The following is an 11,002-nucleotide window of genomic DNA, read 5'->3' on the forward strand; positions in this document are numbered from 1 at the left end:
GAAGAACCCAGAGAAGGCACAAACTTCCGAAATCTGGGAAAGAGGAATAACACTGGAGCAATGAATGCCCACAATCCCACAACATCAGAACCCAATAAAACAAAAATTCAGAGATTTCTAGAAGATCAAATCAGGAAAATAGCTGTAGAAATAATAGAGGTGTTCGAAAAGAATTCAGAGAGAGCCAAAAAGAGATAAAGGATGCAATTAATGAAGTAAAGGCCCCAATTCAAAGTACAAACAACCGATTAGACCACATGGTGAATATAATCTCGCTCTTAGAAGATGAGCAATCCAAAAATGAATGCATAGTTTCTAATCTAGAAAAAAATATCCAACAGCAGGAATCTGACTTTGAAGAAATATCGGTCCATTTTAAGAGAGCTAACCTAAGAATAATTGGAATAGAGGAGGGAAAAGGAGGTGAAACCAAAGGGATCAACAATCTCTTCAAGGAAGTAATAGCAGAAAATTTTCCAAACATAGAGCAAGAGGTCGATACACAGGTCCAGGAAACTTATAGAACTCCCTTTAGACAGGATCGGAGAAGAGGATCCCCATGCCACATAATTGTCAAAATGACCAATGTGGAAGCCAAGCAGAGAATCTTAAAGGCAACAAAAACAAAGGGCCAAGTGACATTCAGAGGCAAGCCAATTAGAATCACTCCAGACTTCCCAAACCAAGTCATGAGAGCCAGAAGGGCTTGGAGTAACATAGTCCAAACTCTGAAAGAAAACAACTTCCAGCCAAAAATTTTCTACCCAGCAAAACTTGCTATCAAATTAGATGGGGAAATAAGAAGCTTCCATGACAAACAGAAACTGAAGGAATTTATGTCTTCAAAACCAGCACTAGAGAAAATACTCAAAGAGATTAACTACAAAGAAGAAATAGGTAACACACACCAGAACCAGAGAAACAAGATTTTTCATCCAACAGACGAATAAGATTAGTTATCTGTGGAGATTCATTATTTATGTTAGTCTTATACATATCTCTAAATTGTATTGTTTGCTTTTATTGTTAATTTTTAGGATTTCTAGTTGGAATATTTATATACCTTCAGATATAGCATTTGGAAATATTTATCCCATTCTATCAGTAACTTTTAACTCTGTTTACATTGTCTTTGGATATAAAATAATTTATTTTTTAGGGAGTTTGTATACCCTTTTGTTGCCTGTGCCATTGAAATCATATCCAAGAAATCACTGCCAATTTCAGTGTTGTGAGGTTTTATGACCCAGATTTTTTTCTAAAAGTTTATAGTCTTAAGATTTATATTTAGGTCTTTTATCTATTTTGAGTTAATATTTGTATATGGGATTAGGTAAGGGTACAATTTTATTCTTTTTCATGTAATTATTATTTTTCAACAATATTTAGTTAAAAGATTATTATTTCCTCCACCAAATGTTTGTGGAAACCTTGTCAAAAATAACTTGACAATATATGGAAGAATGTATATCTAGGCTTTTATTTAACTCCAATGGTTTATATATCTGCCTGTAGAACAGTACTACACTGTTTCAATTATTGTAGCTTTATATGGTTTAAAATTAGAAAATATATATATCTTCTAGCTTTGTTCTCTTTCGAGATCGTTTTGGGTACCTAGAATCCATATTACATATTAGGATAGACTTTTTCCTGAAAAATAAATATATAAATATATGATAGTTTTACCTAAAAAAAAAGAAAGAAAAAAAAATATTCTCTGGTAAGAAAGAAAGCAAAAAGAAATATTGAAATGTTATCTTTAAGTCATCAAAAGCTTGGTATCAGACAAATGAAACTGTTATGTGAGATTATCATTTTTAATTTTGGATAAATTGCTATAATACTAGATGTCAACCTCTAACCAAGCATGGGAAGGAGAGATGGGGAGGAAATGGGGTGGGGATCGGGTGGGTGCTGACTGGGCAATGTGTGCATGTATGTCTACAAAAGTTTTTTGTATCCCACTATGATGTATGAATACAGTGCACCAATAATAATTTTAAAAAAATAAAATAAAGTACTTTTTAGTATGCAAACATTGCAGTACTGGGGATGGAACTCAGGGTATCAAACATGCTGGCCAAGCACTTTACCACTGAGCTAAATCCTCACTCTTTTTATTTTCAGATAGGATCTTGCCAAGTTGCACGGGACAGCCTCAAACTTGTGATCCTCCTGCCTCAGGTTCCTGAGTAGCCGGGATTCAGTTATGCCCTATTATGCCTGGTTTTATTGATTTACAAAATTTATTATTTTTTATTTTAGATTTTTTATTGTGCATTATTGTCAACATCTTAATGATGTAGGTACAAGATGGTAGAAACATACATATACACATCATTCATTTAGCCCTTCTCCACTTTAAGATTTTTAAGCTCTCTTACTTTCTGATAATTTTCCAATTTCTAACTTAATTGCTTATGTTGTATCTTGTTTAATGTGTGTTAAATTGAATATCATTATGTTTTGATGGTTTTCTGTTAATGATACATTTTAATAAACTATTTAAATTTCGGCATTAACCTTTTTGCTATTAATTTTAGTTTTATGAAAGTGAGTGTCCTTCACTCGATTCAGGTCGATTCTTTTATTTCCCAAATCCAACAACAGAACACATATATGAAATCTTATTCAAATGAAAATATCCTAAACACAACATTCTCTTCAAAGCAGAATAAAGGTTTAGGCTAAAGGTAATAAATATTGTCAACTAACTGGGTTTTTTTTCTTTTAATTTCCTCTTTGGTCCTAACTATGCATTTAATATTTGTTTATCTCCAACATAAAAATAAAATTATGTACACTGATATACTTCTTGAGGCATCCTTGGTCACCTTGCTCTTATTATTTTTTTCCTTTTTTGTGGTACTGGGGATGGAACCCAGAGGCTTTCTACCTCTGGGCTATACTCCCAGACCTATTTTATATTTTATTTGGAAACAGGGTCTCACTAAGGTGCTGAGAGCCTCACTAAGTAGCTGAGGCTGGCTTCAAACCTGCATGATGCTCTTGTCTCAGCCTCCCAAGCACGGGGATGACAAGCCTGTGCCACCACGCCCAGCTGACCTTGTTCTAAACACTTATTGCAGGTGCCCAGAACTATTCTTAGGGGATTTGCTATATATTCTTTTATTAGTGCATTGTAATGAGTGAGGTTCAGAGTGATACAAACAGACATGCCCACAGCACTTGGTGTGTTTCCTCCCACAACACACCAGCTCCTGCCTCCTCCCCCAATACATGTTCATGAGATTGACAGTGATGCCTTCATTATAGGCATAATTTTATTTAAACTATTACCTTCCTCAATCCTCTTTTCCTTTCCATTTCCCTCTTCCAATCCCCTTCCACCCTTTAAAATTAAAATGCTGTATCCCAGTTATTTTTAAAATGATCCCAAATGTCTTTAATAACATGTGGAGATTATGGGATATAGCATGAACAAGAAAAGGATAGTGGTGTAAAAGATGGGGGACAAGCACTTTGTCTTTAAGGTAATCATGACACAGGGCAGGCAGGAGGTTGTGGTTGCAATTAAAGAAAGAAGCAAAACGAAGTGTGGTTACACACATCTATAATCCCAGTGATGCAGGAAGCTGAGCCAGGAGGAACTCAGGTTCTAGGCAAGTCTGGGAAATTATTGAGACCCTGTCTAAAAATTAAAAACACAAAGGACCAGAGGGTGTAGCTCTAGATCAACCAGAGCACAGATTAGATGATAGATAGATAGATAGATAGATAGATAGATATAGATAGATAGATAGATACTGAATTAATTCCTTTTAACACACTGGATTGTCTCTAGATGATGGTAAAGTATTTTATGCTATATCCCTACTTATACTATGAAGGAAGCTATAAATTGGAATTTTTTATTTTAGAAATAGCGAAAGCTCAGTACCAATTAACTAGGAAGACAGGGAAGAAGCACAGAAGGAAGGAAGGAAGGAAGGAAGGAAGGAAGGAAGGAAGGAAGGAAGGAAGGAAGGAAGGAAGGAAGCATGGAAGGAAGGAAGGAAGGATGGATAGATTAGTAAGAAAAACTGTTGGAAATGGAGCCTGTGAAATGATACTCTGAAGCACAGGGACTTCACCATTCTGTTTAGTTCCTCTGATGTCTCTACCCCCGACCATCCTGACTAGGCCTGTGGCTCCTGTCTGCTTACCTCTTTCTGGCCAAGAATATGCTTTCTGGCCTTGGGAGTAACTCCCTGCTGCGTGGTGTCTCTGCTGCCTGTGATCTGAAGGGAACTAAATATGCTTCCCAGGTGGCAGTCCCAGAGACACAGCAGCCACTAGTACTAAAGTGGTTGCCAGGTAAATGCCTTGAGGAAGCGGAACACAGAGTCTTGTCCCAGCTTCTGTGGAGTCTGGCAGACTGACAAGATGCCCATAATGACTGTCCCTACCCGGGAGCCTGTGTAGTGACACTAAAGACGTCTCCAGAGACTCTAGGGTACAATGGCTGTATGGCCTCAATTATGAGCAGGAAGCATCTCCACAGCTCAGAACTAATCCTCTAGGCTGCATTTCTTGCCACAGTTCCAAAGATGTCCCTGTAGGGCATGAGGTCTCTGGAGCAGCCAGGAAATGCTGGCTCCAAAAATAGAAAGATCTAAATAAATTCTAGTGTGAGGTAAGGGTCCAATTTTATTCTTTTTCATGTAATTATTATTTTTCAACAATATTTAGTGAAAAGATTATTATTTCCTTCACCAAATGTTCTTGGAAACCTTGTCAAAAATAACTTCACCATATATGGAAGAATTTATTTCTAGGCTTTTTATTTTAATCCACAGGTTTATATATCTGCCTTTATAGCAGTACTACACTGTTTCAATTATTGTAGGTTTATAAGGTTTGAAATCAGAAAATGTACATCTTATAGCTTTTCTTTTTCGAGATTGTTTTGGGTATTTATAGTTCATATTTCATGTTAGGATAGATTTTTCTGAAAAGTTAATAAATAAATGTATAATATTTCACCTTAAAAAAAAGAAAAAAATATCCTCTGGTAAGAAGGAAAGCAAAAAGAAATATTGAAATGTTATCTCTACGTCATCAAAAGCTTGGTATCAGACAAATTAATCTGTTATGTGAGATTATCATTGTTAATTTTGGATAAATTGCTATTAATACTAGATGTCAACCACTAAGCCAAGCATGGGAAGGAGGGATGGGGAGGGAATGGAGTGGGGACTGGGTAGGGGCTAACTGGACGATGTGTGCATGTATGTCTACAAAAGTTTTTTTTTATCCCATTATGATGTATGAATACAGTGCACCAATAAAAAAATTAAAAATAAATAAATAAATAAATGACTTCTAAACTTGACCCTTCCAACAGCCTTGAGGAAAAAAAATCTTTCAACTTACAGATTGTAGCACCTTAGGACCGTTTTATGCCCATTACAAGATGTCCGCCCCTTTAACACTGACCCACAGAGTCTTTTATTTCATTTCATTTCTTTTCTTTTCTTTCCTTTTTTTGCAGGTCTGAGGATGGAACCCAGGGCCATTTGCCCTCCAAGCTATACCCTCTGCCCCAATTTTTATTATTTAATACAAAACAGGGTCTCACTAAATTGCAGAGAGCCTCACTAAGTAGCTGAGGCTGTCCACAAACCACGATCATCCAGTCTCAGCCTCCCAAGTACTGGGATTACAAACATGCGCCACCATGCCCAGCTCAGAGTCTTTCATTTCTGATATACTTGTTTACATATTTGTGATTTAGGAAATAATAAAAATTCGTTCACCCTTCTTCAAAGTGAAGCACCCTTGCTGAGGTAAGGTTGCTTTGGTGCTGCATCAATTTACTACCAAAATCCAAATGAAAAGAAAACAGATTGCCATTAGTCTTCTAGTTGGATTGATGCAGATTTTACAAATAATCTTCTAAAATTGAAGGCCTTTCCCCTAATATTTACTTCTGCTGTTTGACAATGTATGTGGTGATAAAGTGATAGATCTGAAAACTGAGCTGACCATTAGAGTAGAAATTCCATGAAGCTGTTGGTAGTGTTTTTTCAGGTATGTGCCCTCGATGCCTCAGGGGACAAAAACTGATTTCTTAAAAGAAGCAGTTTAGAAATGTTGATGCATTAACTCAGATTGTTCATAATTTGCTAAAAAATGATGCATGGCAACATATGAACACCCAGCAAGAGGTACATATATCATTAAATGAATAACCCTTGTTTAGTAGGAAGTTCTCATCAGCACCCCACACTCCACACAGCACGTAATGATAGGAGGGTAAAACAGAAAGAGGTGGGAGAGAGGTAACAGCAAGGTAAAATCCACCGGACTGTATGTAAATTATGTACAGTAGGTGAGAGAAAAGATGAGAGATTGGATGACGTAGTATATTACATTTTCCAATAGTGAGAAATAAATCACAGATAGGGAGCCCATGATTTAGTTACAGTGTTAATTTTGAGATTGCTTCTAATATACCAACAGACCATTCAGACACAGTGTGGGTGAATACGAAGACACAGATAGAAAAGACCCATGCCAAAATACAAATTTCTAATTCGCCTGTGCCAAGCTTTTATTTCAAATAGTGATCAAGTCACAATGCAGCTGCCATTCTCAAAAATGCTTCTGGGAAGATAGCAACCAAGTAAAGTCACGTTTATGAATCCCGCTAACAATCGATCTTTATCACTACAAATACAGTGCTTTTCATAGCCAGAAAACACCACCAGCAGAGAAATAAAAACTGCAAGTACAAGGGACAGAGAGAAGGAAGGTTAGAAGAACAGCCAGACGCCAGAGAGGAAACCAGCTTGCATTCCAGCGGCGGCGGAGCCGCGCCACCGGCGCCATCTTTCCTGGCAGCGCTGGGCTCCAGAGAGGAGGGGGACTCAGAATGGAGCTCAGACCCAGAGAGGAGATACACCGGCCTCATGGCCTGGACACGGCAGCAGCGCCATACTGCTGCTGGCAGCGGAGAATTTACTGGACGGCTCAAGACTAGCGCACTCAACCAGCCACCAGGCTCCAGACAGGAGGGGCGGACAGCGAGCTGAGGTGAGCAGCTGCAGAATACCAGGTGTAATTCAGCAGTTTTTTCAGTGCAAGGAGCATCTAAAGCTCCCAGAGGCCAGGCTCAGCACGCCCTCCAGGGACTCAGAGTGGAGCTTAAAACCAGAAAAGAAATATGCCAGCCTCACGGCCGAGGGTATGACATCAGTGCCATATTGCCTTCGGGGGTGGCAGCGAGTTACTGTTTATTGTCATTTTGTGAAGCAGAGAAACAAAATTTGGGTGTTTATTGTTCCTGACTTCTGACCCCTGCTACTCCACCATCACCCAACCCCCACCATTAGAAAAAGTACTCTTTACCTGTTAACCCTTCTAAATCCATATTACTAAGACTGGACTATACACAATACCCACAATCAATGGGAAGACAACAGAAGAACAGGCCCCAGCTCCTCCCCATCACCCAGCCCTCAACATTAGAAAAGCTCTGCTGACCTGCCGATACCTCTACTTCTTAAATATTTCAAAATCTTTCAAATTCACAATAACCAAATGTTAGCTGTGTATAGGCTAAAAGAAGGTGTTTTCTGTTGTAAAGTATTTGTTTTATTAAATTAAGAAAAAAAGCAAGTCCAAATAAGTGTGGAGATTTGAGCTTTGTAGAAGGCTTGAGACTAAGACCAAAAACATATCTTCTGAATATAATGTTCTTGGCACACTGCGACTTAGGACATTAGTTTATGTGTTACAATTGAATTTACTTACAAACATATGATTCTTATCTGACTTCCATATGTGTACGCTTATATTGTCTTTACATTTTTTTGGACTCTCTCCACTCTGAATATACAGCCTCCTTCAGATTCTAATATTTTCATGCATGAAGACAAATCTTCTGTTATTATTACTTGAGAATAAAGGCATCATCAAACATCTTTTTTAAATGCCTTCCAGCAGAACATGGTGGCACACACTTTAATCCCAGTGCTTGGGAGGCTGAGACAGGAGAATCACACAAGTTCGAAGCCAGCCTCCGCTACTTAGTGAGGCTCTCGTCAACTTATTCAGACCCTGTTTCCAGAAAAAGTATAAAATAGGTCTGAGAGTATAGCCCGGAGGTAGAAAAACCCCTGAGTTCCACCCCCAGTAACACACAAAAAATAAAATAAAATAACTTTCACTAGACTTTAGTGATAACATATTTAATAGGCATATGTTAGCTGTGACACAATTTACAAGTGAACTGTTTAGCAAACAAAATTATTGTCTCCATAAAAGGTGATATAATAAACATAGATCCTAATCTTCCATTGGAAATGTCTAGCTGAGTAGAAAATAAATTCCTAAAATAAAATATTGATGACTACAGACTGCATAATTTATAAATTTTTTCTGGTTTTACTTATCCATAAAAAGTAATGAGTATCCTACTTTTACTTTTATCTCATGATTTGGAAATTTTTCACCTCAATATGGATCTAGAGGTCCTCTTAGGAAGAATGGTGTCCATATTTGGAACCATATTTTAATAACTTCCCCACTTTTATACTGAATCCCAGATTGCTGATATCAAATTTATGTAGAAAAACGACTAGTTACGATGTGAGGAAGGAATGCAGTGTTCCAAAGAAGATATGAAAGGTCCTGCTCAAAACACAATTTTGTTTAAATTGGTATAAACTTAGAGATTTATAAGGAGCCAGGTCAAGACTACAGACACTCTAAGAATAGAAGCCAGGAATTTTTAGAGATTTAGGGATAGTGGTTGAAATACAACAGCCTGTGTAATTGATGGAGGGGACACCCATACTACTCAGATTTAGGGTCTCAGAATAAAACTCCACCTGACATCTTGAGTGCCTTGCCTCCTGCAGAGTCTCCTGATGGCTCTTCCCTTCTGTATCCAAATCCTTCAGGACTAGAGCTTTATTGAAGTCACAATTTAAAGGTCACTTAGAATAGTTTCATATTTTCTTTAACATTCAACTACATTGAGACTTATTTTTTCCTTCATGCTCTAATCCCAATTTCATCTCCCTAATTATCCTATAGTTTTTTTAAGAATCCATCTTTCCTAATGGCAATGCATTCAAATTAAGCATATGCTTACTTCTTGCTAGTTTTCTTCAAAACTAGCCCAGTAACTAGCACAGTCTACAGGAATCAGTACTTGCACACCCAAAATATAATAAATGGGTAAATAAACAATTGAAAGATTCATACTCCAGCACTGCAGGCATGAACTCCTGGCAGTGCATTCTGCCTAATTATGCCTCTGCTTCTAACTAGTTATAAATGAGGTTTCCTTAACTTATCCTTTATTTGAAATGGTCAACACATTTGCACCTATAGGACCCTCCCATCGTGTTCCACTCATCTCATTGAATTCAGATATTTATTCAGATATAAGTTTAAACACAGAGAATTGTTTCCTTCTATAGACTCTGTAGCTCAATGCCTGTTACAGTAAAGAGAAATAGAAAATATAATTGTATGTGTTCACACAAATTTACCAAAAATCAAGCTGTAAAACAAACTTCATTTCCAGAATAGCAATGCTATATGCAAAAGCCATTTAGAGTGAACTTAGATGAACTGAAGATCAACCTGTTAGTAGATTTTTTTTTGCTTTTTTTTTTTTTGTGTGTGTGTGTGTGTTTGTGTGTGTGTGTTTTATGGTACTGGGGTTCCTGGAAGCTCTTCTACCTCCAGGCTACACTCGCAGACCTATTTTATACTTTTTTATTTGGAAACAGGGTCTCTTAAGCCAGCATAGCTGGCTTTGAACCTGCGCAATCTTTCTGTCTCTGCCTCCCAAATGCGGGGATTACAAGCGTGCGCCACCACGCCCGACCTAGTATGTTTGATTAACCTTTTATCTGGATGATAACTCTTAAGATTATGAAAAACATGTTATATAATAGAAATGTAGAATTATAATAGCAATGATAGGTATTTTTATTTATGCATCTGTGTATGCCACAGAAAATTATACAGTTGTGCTTTTTCATAGGAATCAGACATCAGTCTGATGTGACAGAAAATTCATTCTGGCTCCTGGGCTCCACTGCATAGCCAGACAGCCCGCCCCCTTCCACCATGTTACCCATAATGTAGTGTCTTGTCAGCATGTTGTTTTACACCTCTGCATATCTCTTCCATAACTTAAGTGGATGAATTATAGAGTGCAATAAAAAAATTTACTCCATGACAGCTTTCCCAGTGTGTGTCCCTCCCAGCTCATCCTTGGAAATATCTAAGCCATGTGTCCATCTAGAACACTCAGATACCCAATTGCAAAAGAAAAGGAGGTTAACTTGTGCCTAAGCATTCTGAGAATTTTCACTTTTATCTCAATCTGGATGCATTTAATCAAAATGAGTCCCATATATTCTATATAAATATGCATTTTATAGGAAAAAATAAACTCTGAAGCACAGATTAACTAAAAGGTTCACATTGTGCTACTATTAGAGTGAACCGAGGTGAACTGATGATCAACCTGTTAGTATGTCTGATTAAGCTTTTATCTGAATGATAACTCTGAAGATTATGAAAAACATGTTATATAATAGAAATGTAGAGTTATAATAGCAATGATAGGTATTGTTATTTATGCAATTTCACCAACTTGGAACTAGACATAAATTTCATAGTATTTTGTTTTTATTATTTTGGGGGGGGGGGTTTTGCAGGTCTGGGGATGGAACCCAGAGGCATATGACCTCCAAGCTACACCCCCTTCCCAATTTTTTATTCTTTATTTTGAAACAGGGTCTCACTGAGTTGCAGAGGGCCTCACTAAGTAGCTGAGGCTGTCCACGAACCACAATCCTCCAGTCTCAGCCTCCCAAATGTTGGGATTACACGAGTGCACCACCACGCCCGGCAGATTTCATAGTAGTTTGAATAATAAAAATATCATGTGCTCCCTCTTTGGGGTCCTGTCCCCTGCAGGAGTTTCTTTCTGTTTTCCTTAACTTAAACTTTCATATTCTTATGCCTA

Source organism: Muscardinus avellanarius, assembly GCF_963383645.1.
Source record: "Muscardinus avellanarius genome assembly, chromosome: 7".
Lineage (NCBI taxonomy): Eukaryota > Metazoa > Chordata > Mammalia > Rodentia > Gliridae > Muscardinus > Muscardinus avellanarius.